Below are 13,340 nucleotides of genomic sequence, written 5' to 3' on the forward strand. Positions count from 1 at the left end.
CAATATGGCAAAAGAAGTAAGAATTGAACACAAAGATATGAAGAAAATTGACATTCTCATTGATAAGCAAAAACTAAAAACAAGACTCGAATATTTACAAGTACGTAATAAAAGGATCACAAAAGACTGGGGCTTACTTGCCCCTACAAGATGACTGCTAGAAGAGAGAAAAATAGAGAAACTTTGGTATCATTTAGTTCTTGGAGTGGTCCGGGAAAGACTTGGTCAAGACAACGAGCTACTCCTCATCTTCGTCCTCTATCAAAAGATTTTTATCTATGCAGTCCTAGATGATGTTCTTGAGAACGAAGCAGTGTTCGATATCATGCCCCACTGCTCGGTGGAACTTGCAGAATTTGTCCTTCCATTTTCCCAGGGAGACCGGGGGATCAGCAACTCTCGAAAGTTTCATCATATCTTTGCTCAACATATACTCCAGAACTTGCTCGAGGGACTCTTCCAGAGCAGTGAATTGGCGGTCATAACCCCAACCTTCACATTTTATCTTTTCCTTCTGCTTGGCCGGAACTGGCTTGTCATTTTGCTTGAAGGGTTCCTCTCGTTGACCTGTCTCCTTGTTCTTGCTATCCTTGTTGCTACTGCCGCCAGAGGTGGTCGATGGTTGATATTTTGAAGATGATCTTTTTAAAACAATTATTTTCGATAAAACTTTGGAAAATCGTCAACCAAAAGTAAAAAAACCGACTTTTCACAAATTGGTAAGTACGGGTCGAATCCTCAGGGAACAGGAATTAATCAAGATATTTCTGTAAAATTTAATTTATTAATTACAAATATCAATCTACAATTACAAAGCTAATACAACTACAATTAATCACTAAAATGAAAATAGAAAAGCAACTAAGTCTTCTGATCCACACCAAGGGTATTTCCATCTTTTCACCAATTATTCACTCTTTGCACTTGGACAATAACCCTGGATAATTATTATGATTTTCAACCTAAAAACAAGGGAAAATGCAGAGTTAGCAATTTATTCTAATAATGCAAGTTAAAAATGCAACTAAACCTAATTTTCAAGCAATTAGCAACATAATTCCTAATTACACTAAAACAATTAATTAAAATATTAAACTAATTCAAAAATCAACTAATTTAATTCTAACAATGCTATATGATGCAGATGCAGCTTCTACAATGCTGAAAATACTGAAAACAGTCCTAAAATGCCGAAACTAAGAAAATTACGAAAATGCCCCTAACTAGTGTAAAATAGATTTCTGACCGGTTATCGGAAAACCACTGTTTGACAAGGCAAACGAGATCCGATTTTCCCAAAAATTGTTCTGTTCTGTAACTGACAGATTAAACAATCTGAAAGTTTTTACGGAATGAAAAAACAATATTTGGAACTCCAGATATAAGCGTTTCAAAACTGGGAAAAATCAGGATATCGAAAGTCCCGAAATTTAAAAACCAGAAAAAGCGGTTTTCACAAAACGCTTAAAAATCAGACCAAACCAACTCGGATTGAGCTGAAATTTGGTCTGCAGTTAGCTAACACGTTGATAAAGTGAATAGAAAAAAAAATTAAAAACTCAGAATTTTTGCACATAAAATACTGACAGTGCGATGGAGCAAAAATCAGGTTTTTCTTTGAGTGCACTATTCACTTTATAAATCTATTTAAACACTACAAAATGCAAATTAAACCTAATGCAATCTAAATGACACTGAATGACAGTGTATATGCTGCTATTGAATGCACTGTTACTACATGAACTAAAGAATAATCGTAAATTGCAAACTATGACTAACACTATTAAATTAATGATGCGAATGCAACTAAGCTACTCAATGAAATGCACTTCCAATTAACTATGTTAAATACTAAATAACTACGAGTCAAATAAGCACAATGCACAACTCACACACACGAAACAAGTACAATTTACGCACACACTTCTACACTATAACTAAATCAAATAACTAAACTAATTAGTCTAAAATCAAAATAAATAACACCTAAATGAAATTAAATCCACTAAAGAACAAAGGCTGCGGGTTTAGGATAGGGTTAGGGTTAGGTTTACTCGGTTGACTCAACTAGGCTCGGTCTTAACTTGACTAGGTTCAGATTGACTTGGGTGAGCTCGGTTTGGGTTAGGCTAGGTTTTGACTTAGCTAAGGTCGGGTTGAGTTGACTCAATTAAGTTTGGTTTTGACTCGGTTAGGTGAGGCTATGTTAAGTAAACTCGGTTGACTCAAGCTTAGGTTAGGTTTGACTAGCCTCGAGTTGGGTAAGGTAGGCTCGGTTGACTCACCCTGGGTAGGAATAAGACTTGACTCGGTTACTCGACTAGGTTCGGTTGACTCGACTAGGTTTACACTAGGTCTTGACTTAGGTTGGGTCTTGGATCTAGGCTGGGTTTTGACTTAGCTACTTGGTCAACTAAGTTGACTAGGTTAGGTTAGACTGACTCAATGCTAATTAATAAATAAAAGAAAACGAAAATCAATAAAGGTATTTAATTTAAATCTAATACACGCCTTTCTTGAAACCGTAGCCTCTCACTTTGGGAATTCAATTAATTTTCAAAATCACTTTCCAAAGTTCACTTCGTAACTCCCTTCTAATAAATAATCAGAATTTAATGATTTCTTTAAATACTCCACACGATTTTTGAAAAATCAATTCTTTCCAAGAAAAAGTTTCCAAACTTTAAGTCATTAATGGCCCTCCTTCTAAAAAAACGTCAAGACTAAAGGAAAGTTATTCTAGGCTAAGGAATTTAAACTTACCTAGGGTAATGAAAAGACCTAGATGGAAAAATACAAATTTCTAAGCTAAGTAAATGAGCTATATCTAATTCAAGACTTACCTACCTAATTGGAATCCTAAAAACGTCTAAGGCATTAAACACTTAATGCATTGAATGTAGACACCCTAATGACTCTACCTACTTACAATTAAGTCCTACCTAAAATAGCCTAGAGCTCAATTGGAGCTATAATGGCTGCCGCCCCTCCTTGGGGAAGAAGAAGACTAAAAAAAAATTCGATTTACACTAAAAATAAAATTTTCACTAACTAAGAAAAACAAATGCAAAAATCAAACAAGACTCACCACGATAAAAACAAATCTAAATCAAAACTTGATTAGAAATAACTAATTTAAACTAATGATAGCATAAACAAGATGTATAACATGCTGGAAATCCTAAAAACACCGAAAACATCAAATTATATAAACGACTATGCTAATGAACAAAGCATGGAACATTAAAAATGCTAAATCTATTTCTAATATACTATCTAACTTCAATAAACATGAATGAATAATTTATATGATTGAAAAAACTAAATTAAACATCAAACATGCAGCTAGCTAAATAACCACTACAATCAAGAACACCAAAACACTCGATTTTTGTATTTTTTTTCAATAGACACAAAACACAAAAACACAAAATGATTAAAACGATTATTTAGAACAATCCTAAAATGCTAAACTCTACCACAACACACTTTGCAACGCTGTAAAATCAACAAAAGATGCAGACATGCAGCATGAAGTAGAAGATTACTCGCACATCACGAACTTCCTAAACACAAGGATCGGCTAGAAGTAGTCTAGCCGATATAATTTTTTTTTTTATATTCAAACAATGCTCAATCACAACCAACGACTACACTAAATCAAAATGAACTTTTTTGACATTTTTCTGTAAAAACAACTTACTGAAACACGCTGGACAGAATAAAAATAAAATAAAAGAAATCGGCTAGATGAGGATCTAGCCGATTTTCACAATTTGAGTGAAAAATCTTTAAAAATCAAAAGACAAACGAATCAAGCAATGACTCAAACCTAATCTAACGTGCTGGTCTGTGCACGGGGTCTATGCTAAGGTTGAAAACAAGAAGAAAAACAAGAAACACATAGAAAAATAATAAAATAAAATCAAACACACAATTTCGGTTTTAGCTAAAAGAGAAGGGAGAAGAAGACCTACCTCTTGGGTGATCCGACGACCGGGGGGATGAAGAAGAGCGGACCGTGGCTTGATCTTGACGTCCCAAACGGTTCGAGAATGCTGGACTTCACCAAAAACAGCACTTTTGCAGCTGCTACACGTTGGAGATCCACCGAAGATGGAGTATGTGCCGATTCTCGATCGGAGGGTGTAGAAAACCGGATGGAGGTAGGGCCGGCTCACCATGTTGGTGTGTTTTGCACTCCCACACAAGGTTAGTAGTCTCCACCTCTGCTACACCTGCAAAAACACAGAAAAATGGTGAAAACACAGCAAGGAAAAAGGAAGAAACGGATAGAAATCACAAGAGAGATCGAAATATGCTTGGAAACCAAGCATGAACCAGTCTTCAATGGCCAAAACGTGGGAGAATGGAGGAGAAGGAGGTGCTGGAGCTAGAGGCACTGCAGGGGGCGTCAATCCAAGCCAAAGACTCCTAGGGTTCCTCTAAAAAATCTATTTATACTTTTTTGGAATTTCAAAAACAGGGTTAAAAAAAACTATTTTGCTAGGCGCCACTTTCTGGGGGGGTTTCTGCAAAACTTTTTGAAATGGATATGGATATGTGTGTGGGTTGGATTTTAGACTTTCTAAAGGTTGATCCAAGGTCCAAACAGCCTAATTGGGTCGGATATGGATCTGATCCACCTTGAAATCCGTGCCCAAACACTGAAATAGCCATAACTCTCTCATTTTAACTCTGATTTTTTTGAAATTCGAACCATAACCCCTTACTATCAAAATACATCTAAACATGGGTTTAAAACCTTAAACTTATTACAAAATGCATGAAAAACTTGTTAACATGATGTGCATTTCATGCATCATCAAATACCCCCATGCTTGAATGTTTGTTAGTCCCTTAACAAACCCTAATTATGCTATGCAACAGAGACAAGAAATGCTAAATATGAATGCAACAACACTAACTCACTTTCGTAGGAATCACAGTTGCATTTAGCGTATGCAACAAGCCCTTTAAACCCCTGGCTTACACCAGTGGACGAGTAAGGTCTCGTGAGGGTTTGCAGAGATGCTACCCACAAACATCAATAAAATGCAAGGATGATTTTTTTTTTCAAAAATATGAGGCTCTTAAGAAAGCAGTTGGAACAAATATTTCATGTAATTGACATTCTCAAAACAAGTTTAAAAATCTCATGCCACCACAGTAAAAATTCTTTTTCCTTCACTTTTCTAATATTGTAGCTATTTTATGATTTTTCTCAGAAAGTCAAGTATTCTCATGTTTTACTCATTTATTCTCACTTGTATATTTTCTGCACAGTAATACACATATATACCTAAGCAATGAAATTTTTCTCATTCAATACATTCTTTTTCTTTCATTTTCTCTCTTTTTTTTTTCAACTTTATTCTCTTGAGCATTCTTCTCACATGAGCACTATTTCGAATAGTCAGTTTTCGTGACCCGTGTAGCGAGCTTTGGGTCAGTGACTCCCAGGCTGGCCAACCTTAGGGCACTAGATACAAAGTATCCCTCGGACTTAATTGCTCGAGTCACTAGACCTTCTATTCTAATAGTTTACGTATAGTCTTCCTCTCATCATGTGCAATGTCTCTATCTCTTAGGCTTTCTATGCAGTCCATGTAACAAGCTTTCGAACTGGTGGCTCCCAAACCAGCTGGCTTTGGGGCACCAAGTGTAAAACAACCTTCAGATTCTACTTACTCGAACTACAAAGGCCACAGATATCAACTAGACAAGAAGATGATCTCCTTCGTTATCCTTTTCGTTAAGAGACTCAAACACTTCATCTCGTGTCTAAGTTTCACTACTAGGATTCACGAAGACATCAACAACTAAACGTGACTCTATTCTTTTAACTCATTTTTCTAAAACATCTTTCCATTGCTTATTTCTTTCACAAAACATATTGTGCATACTTATACTAAAGTGATTCAAAATTTTCTAACAATCAAATACTATCTTTTTTTTTAATTTTCTCATAAATAACTACTCTAGTCGAATCAGTTCAGAAAAAAAAAATTTACATGGGGCTTAAAAATTTCTAAACTGTTAGATTATGCCAAAAACAATCATATATGCCTTTTTTAATTACCAGTCATAAAAAAATTTTGAAATATTTGTGTGCATGCATCTAAACCACCCCCCCATGCTTGAATGACACTGTCCCTAGTGGCATACAAAATATAAGTAAAAATGCAATGTAAATGCACACTAAAAGACCATAAGATGAATATGGGAGAAAGGATAGATACAACCTGATCTGCTCTGAGCTTCAGAATTTGAATTTCATATGATCTTTGAATTCTTTGAAAGCTCTGCTCTGTACCTGGTAACTGATACACTAAATGTTAGATTCATTTTGCATAGATCAAAAACAAATGTCAGCACAATTGAGATAAAATACTGAATAAAGAAAAATACTGAAATGAAAAACAAACTAATGTACATATGATACATCCCTCTGGTCGAATCCTCATGCCTTCGTGAGATGCATTATCTCACACTCACCATCCTGCAAGGCATCTGAAATGAAAGGCTTCAGTCTTTGCCCATTTACCTTGAATGTACCTTGGGTCATAGGATCGAATAATGTCACTGCTCCATGGGGAAATACTTCTTTCACAATGTACGGACCTGTCCATCTCGATCTCAACTTCCCTGGGAATAAATGCAAACGAGAATTGTATAGCCACACTTTCTGATCTGGCTCAAACACTTTCCTGACAATATGCTTATCATGAATTGCTTTCGTGCGAGCTTTGTATAATTTGGCATTCTCATACGCATCATTCCTGAGTTCCTCTAATTCTGAGAGTTGGAGTGCTCTCTCTTTGCCAGCCTGGGTGAGGTCAAAATTCAATTTCTTGATAGCCCAATACGCTCTATGCTCTAGCTCGACAGGCAGATGGCATGCTTTCCCGAATACAAGGCGATACGAGGACATGCCAATGGGAGTCTTAAATGCAGTTCTATATGCCCAAAGTGCATCATCTAAGCGCTGGAACCAATCCTTGCGGTCCGGGCGAACTCTTTTTTCTAAAATTTGCTTAATCTCCTTATTGGACACTTCAACCTGTCCACTAGTATGCGGCTGATACGGCATGGTGAATGTATGATTGACAGAATATCTTCTCAGCAGAAAAGCTATCTGTACATTCCTAAAATGCTTGCCACCATCGCTAATCATCGCACGTGGCACACCAAAATGACTGAAAATGTTGTGCTTAATAAACTTAAGCACTACTCTATGATCATTGGTCTTGGTTGCCACAGCCTCGACCCACTTGGACACATAATCTACCGCCACAAGAATGTATAAATTTCCGAATGAAGGCAGAAATGGTCCCATGAAATCAACATGATGGATCCAAACGGATGTCGGAGGGACTGTCCGAGCTATTTAAAAACTATTTTTGGTATTTTCTATAATTTTAATTAAAAAGTTGGACAGCGAGACTCAGATTTGGATCTAGACAATGGATTTGGATCCAAAATCAAGTCAGATATATAAAATGAATTTAATTTCAGTAAAACTTGAGAAATGAACTGAAATTTAGATTTAAGAATGACTCTTTTGCTCAAAAAATGAAATTAGTGGCAAAAAGGGGAATATTTAAAAGATTTTGAAAAAATTGGGGTGTTCACAGATTGGCACACCGATTCCCTGAAGAATTGGTTGCTAATCTGCTGATAAAATCACTCATACATTCCTGATGCTAATGAAACGTATGAAGGGGCGATAAATTTGGAGGAGGTTAGTTTAGAATCAGACGCTGGTGATTCTAATTGAGAAGAGGAAATACTATTTTTCTTTGTTTCCCTTGTAATTTTAATTCATATGGCCTGATGTTAATCCAATGTTTATGAAAGTTTATCAAAAATCGTTCTACTATTAGATCAGTTCGTGGATGGAATCTCTCTTTTAGAGTGCCAACATCAAGAACATTTCATGAATGACATGTTAATTTTCCCATTATAGGTTTGATCTCCTCTTTCTCTCTAGAAAGAATATCTAGGGAAGAGGGGATTGTTAAAGATTATTTGTTCTCTTATTGCAATAACATGTTGGTCCTTGGTGTTACCAAAATGATGACTATCCATGCTCTTATGTGAAATCCCATGAATGAGCCATATATTGGTTAAGAAATGTCTCATATTCTGTGGTTTTTACTGAGTTTGTTTGGTCGTTTTCATGTGGAAGATCCCACCACAATTGGGTGTCACGGCATAGTTTAGTTGTAAGGTCAATTTTATATATTATGCCCTGAATCATATGTTGGACCAAAATCTACAATTTGAATGCATATGAAATTCATGCTCAATCCTTGTTCGCACTTTTGAATTTTTAGGCATGGGCAAATTGGCCATGTAAAACACTAAATCAAACACCAGAATCATCAAGATGATGTCATTGAGATCATGAATAAAATCATAAAATCACATTGGTTTTATTTGCCTTAAATTTGGAATGACATTGTGATTTGGTGTTCATAGGGCAGGAATACTCATCTATGGCCAACAAAGATAGAGATCTAAGTTTTTCAGGCAAATCAAACAGTAATGTTTGCAGCAAAAATGCATCACTTACAAAACTAGTTACAATGACAAAGCCCTGGTGACAAGCAGACATGCTACAGGTAAGCAATCTGTCAGCCTTCCTTTTGCAAGGTAAGTTCCCGACAAGTCTGATTATGGTCTTAGACAAAGCCATATTTCTCAAAATGAACATACAGGTGAACCACCATCACAGGCATTACCGCTGGAGCGTTACAGATTGCTGGGATGATAGAAATCAGTTCCTCGTTACACTTATAAATGTGACAAGCGTTACAAATTGCTGGGGCCCTTCTTTTGTGTCAATTATCAGCCCGAGAGGTGTCTCAGACAGTTTTCGCAGTGGCAGGTTCATGCCAATACTCACTTTCTGATGGGTAACATGCAAGAATTCAATCTGCAGTCGGATAAATGGTATGGGGCATACCATGCAGCCAAATACACTTGAGACTCTTTCATTTCTCTTTCTATATTTTTTGGACCAATGTATCTACTGAATATCAAGAGTGGTGGCAAACTGTCTATCCACCCTCTCTTTGTCTTTGAATTTATCATCAATAAAGTTTACTTTTGTTTTACTGAAAAGCTTTTTGGGCCAAATTTTATTCTTTTATTCGTATTATAGCATAAATGGTCACAATTCTTGTGACGACCTCATCCCTGGTAATGGGACATTTTGTTAAATATCTCTCCTATTCTTCTTCAATATCTTTTATCATGGTTGACGACCTCGCCTAAGTAACAAGGCACATTTTTCAGTTATCATGAAAATGGTAACACAATTATCATAAGTCTTGTGATGACCCAATCCCTGGTAATTGGATAATGTTATTGTCGCAAATATTTTTCCTTCCCTACGGGAGAGAGGGAAAACGATCCTACGAGTCAAACTCGACCAAAGTTTGAAAATTGATTGAAAAATACTCGCCTCCATTTTGAAAATAGCAAGAAATTTTCGTAGAATGGGACTCGACCTGTCGGTACGAGGTTCGACCGTTCTTGGCGCCTTTACCAGGAGTAATCAAACAAAGGACCAAATGTGTGTTTGGCTTAGCTAAATTATCAAAAATCGTGTTCTATCCTAAATGCACAGAGAATTCAGGCCTGTGCTATGAAATTTTGTAAAATGCAGGTTGGAAAACATGATGTATGCCTTGAAAAATGGAAAATATTTCTGAGAAGGGGTGAGAATCGATTTCTCAGGAAAAACCTAAATGAAAGGATTTCAAAACCTTAAGGAAACTTGAGAAAATCATGAATGAATATAAAAAAGGAGTAGAGATTCTTGGAAAATACAATGGATTCTCGAGAAAAGATAAACATTCAGAGAGAAAATGTTGGTCTTTAAAATTCCAACTTTGAAAATTGTCTTTGGAAAATGGTTGAAAATTTATGGGAAAATTCCTTTTGAGGAAGAAAATTAGATCTTAGGAAATTGAAATTTTGAAAACCTGATCTTGAAAAATCAATTTTGACACTTGAAAATATTTGGAAATTCTCTTGGAAAATTGAGAAATAAATTTAAAAAGGGAATATTCTCCAAGAAAATCATGAGAAATTGGGAAGAAACCCTTTTTGAAAAGGAGGGTTTTAAAATCTTGAGAAAGTTGAACTTTTTGAAAAATCTTTAGGAGATCCTTGAGAAATCGACTTTCTTAAAATAAGTTTTTTTATGATTTTTATCAAAAAGTAAATGATGCAAACTATCTTAATTGAATGAATGTCCCTTTTATGAAAATATTTAAGTGGAATTTTGAGAAAATATGCATTTTAGAATTAGACTAAGGTAAAATTTCTACATATTTTGACTATGGCCGTAAATATGTTTGTAATTTACTTAGTTAATTCTAAAATATTTTTAAAATATGCTATGGCTTTTAAAGGTAGCCTGATAGTGTAGACTTAGTGTGGCTAATAGGAAGATGCTGAATCTGGGTCTCGTCCATATTCCGACTATGGTCGTAAATATGGACTCCACCGAGTTCATCAATTCCCTAAGAGTTGGTGCACGTGCCATTCATGTTCATCCATAGTGATCTCCAAAGGAAAAAGCATGATTCATAAAATCAGGATATTGCAGAAAAATAAACTATATGATATGCATCCTAATTTAAGCGGAAAAGTAACTCTTATTCCAACATTTATTTTACATAGACATTAATGAAATAAAAGAAATGGAAATGAAAGAAATTCTAATTCCTCCTTTCGAGTGTCCCTGCAAAACTAGAAATTAGATTAGTATAGACATGTAGGTTTTTCTAGAATTATCCGACAATATCCAAAAATTATCAGATTTATCTGGATATAAACCCATTGTGATGCCTCCTTGATATGAATATGATTTGGAATCAAGAAAATATCGAAAAATAATGTAATAAAGATTTGAAATTTGGAATTATGGTTAAAATAACCAAAATACCCCTAATATTGAGGTTATACCTTTTGAAATCAGGGCTTTTGAAGGGATTTTGATAAAATTTGGGAATTTTGAAATTCAAATTGAACCAAAGAACAATGAAATGAATGATGAAATGTGATGACATGATACTAATCATGATGGGACTATAAAAATTAGAAGTGATGTAGAAATTTCGCTGAAATGATGAATTTCGCTTATTTTTTGCCTGGATCAGGGTCCCACAAGAACCTTGTTTTGATGATACGGTTAAACCGATCATCAAATGATCTTCAAATCATACCAAAGTCGGCATGGAGCCTCCCATGGCTCTTAATAACAGAATGGAATGTTAAAATATATGAAATGATATCATTTAAATGCAAGATTTCAAATAAACTCCTAAAATGTGTAAATTTCCCCTGCTGGCGCGAACCAAACACGGTATTTAACCTAATAACAGAGCAGTCTACCATAGAAATATCTGCTATTTTACAGGGTGTTGACAAACATAAAAATGAGCAACTTTGGCTTTTACAGCCCAGAAATTTGACCTATAAGGCACTCAGTAGAAAAGATTTATTTCTGATAGGCATAAAATTAACAGGATCCGCTACAAAAACAGATAAAAAATAATAATCTGCCATCAAAATTCCCAAAAATTTAAGAGAACATTCCCAACAGACACTTGAACAACTTTCATTTTTCCAGTTCTGGTATTTGACTCACAAACAGAGAAATATAAATACGATTGCGCATGTATAACTCAGAAAATTGAAGATGCACCATGAAATTGTAGTTCAACTGCAAAATTACAAGGGCATGCAGTCTGTTCTAAAAATTATAAAATTTTAGATTCAAACAGTAGACATCCAGAACATAACTTTCATTATTTACAGATCCGGATTTGGAGTCACCCTGAGGGAGCACCAATTGACTCAAGTGGATCCAGAGTCTCAAGAGCTCGTATCAGGCTCTGACACATGTCCTGTGGTCTTGGATTTTTGACAAGAAGTAAAATAATTAATAAAAATCTGATAAAATCAGATTAAACACTATATTCAATCCTAAATTCAGGGCATTTTTCGAACCAGGAATCAGATCTCCCATGAGGGAGATCTCGATTTTACAAATCGGGATCCAATATCCTTGGCGTTTCCCGGGTCTTAAAACCCGATTCAGCCCTTTGGGCTTTGAATAAAGTAAATAAGTTCAATAGATTATGATTTTTTTACAGAATATCAGAGATAGCCGTATGCTACATGATTTTTTGGGGATTTTTAGAATAGTATACGAGCATTAAATGATGAAGGGACCGACTGCTAAAATCAGACTATCACAGAAATGAAAACAGGAAACAATGAAATTGTGCTATATGCATATCATATCGAAACAAGCTATGATAATATTACTGACTAATATAGAAAATGCATGAGCATGCTGTTATGATGCAAATGAATCAGGGAGGCATGAATTTCTTTTGATGTCCACCATCAGGAAAGGGGGTTCGATCCATTGACTTGGATGAATCACCCTCTCATTTGGTTCTCGAAATCGAAACTCACATGGTGAGTTCATGCCATTTTGTAAATTCGGATCGGGTCTGGGATTCTCCTTGCATCCCCAGCCATCGTTTTCAAGGTATCTTCATCTTGAGTATTGCCTAGGTAAGTTTGGTAGAGTGAGATAAAAGAGAGGAAGTCGAAGATACCTTGGTATTGACGATGGCAGCAGAGGTTGACCTTTGGTGATGGACTGCTACCTGAGTGCTGAACCGAAGGGAGGGTGTAAATCCCTTGGGGCGTGAGATGGAGAGGGAAGGAGAGGGAAATGATGGCTCCAAATGCTGGAAGCTTGGATGGATTCCAAAGATGCTGGCTACTCTTAGGTGATTTGAGGGAAGGTGGGAGCTAGAGGGGCATATAGTAGGAGAGAGAAAGAAGAATGAGAGCCCAAAAAAAATTCCGATCCTCCCTAGGTTGACCTCTGGGGAGTTTAAAAGGAGTTAGGGAAAAGCAAGGAGTGAGCTTGCTTTTCCTAACTTTTAGGAAAAAAAAAGGGGCGAGTTTGGCTCCTTTTAAACTTTTTTGAAACTTTGTTTTTCTTTTGTTTTTGCTTTTTCTAGAAAAGTCCTCCATGTGGCGCCACCTCAGGGTGGGGCTCCACCTTATTTTTGAAAATCAAATGGCAAAACTCTGAAGAGGTGCCACCTGAGGGGGGCGAGTTTCCCTTTTATTGGATTTTTTTTTGAACTTTGTGGCTTTTCCTAAAATCATGCTAACAACCTACTTTTAGGGGTCTTCAAGGATGGCGCCACCTCAGGGTGGGACGCCCCTCTCCTTCCCCTTCTATATGTGTTTTGAAATTCAAACCTGCAGTTGCTTGAAGGGTGGCCTATGTG

Source organism: Nuphar pumila, chromosome 3, assembly GCF_984573655.1.
Source record: "Nuphar pumila chromosome 3, dmNupPumi1.hap1.1, whole genome shotgun sequence".
Lineage (NCBI taxonomy): Eukaryota > Viridiplantae > Streptophyta > Magnoliopsida > Nymphaeales > Nymphaeaceae > Nuphar > Nuphar pumila.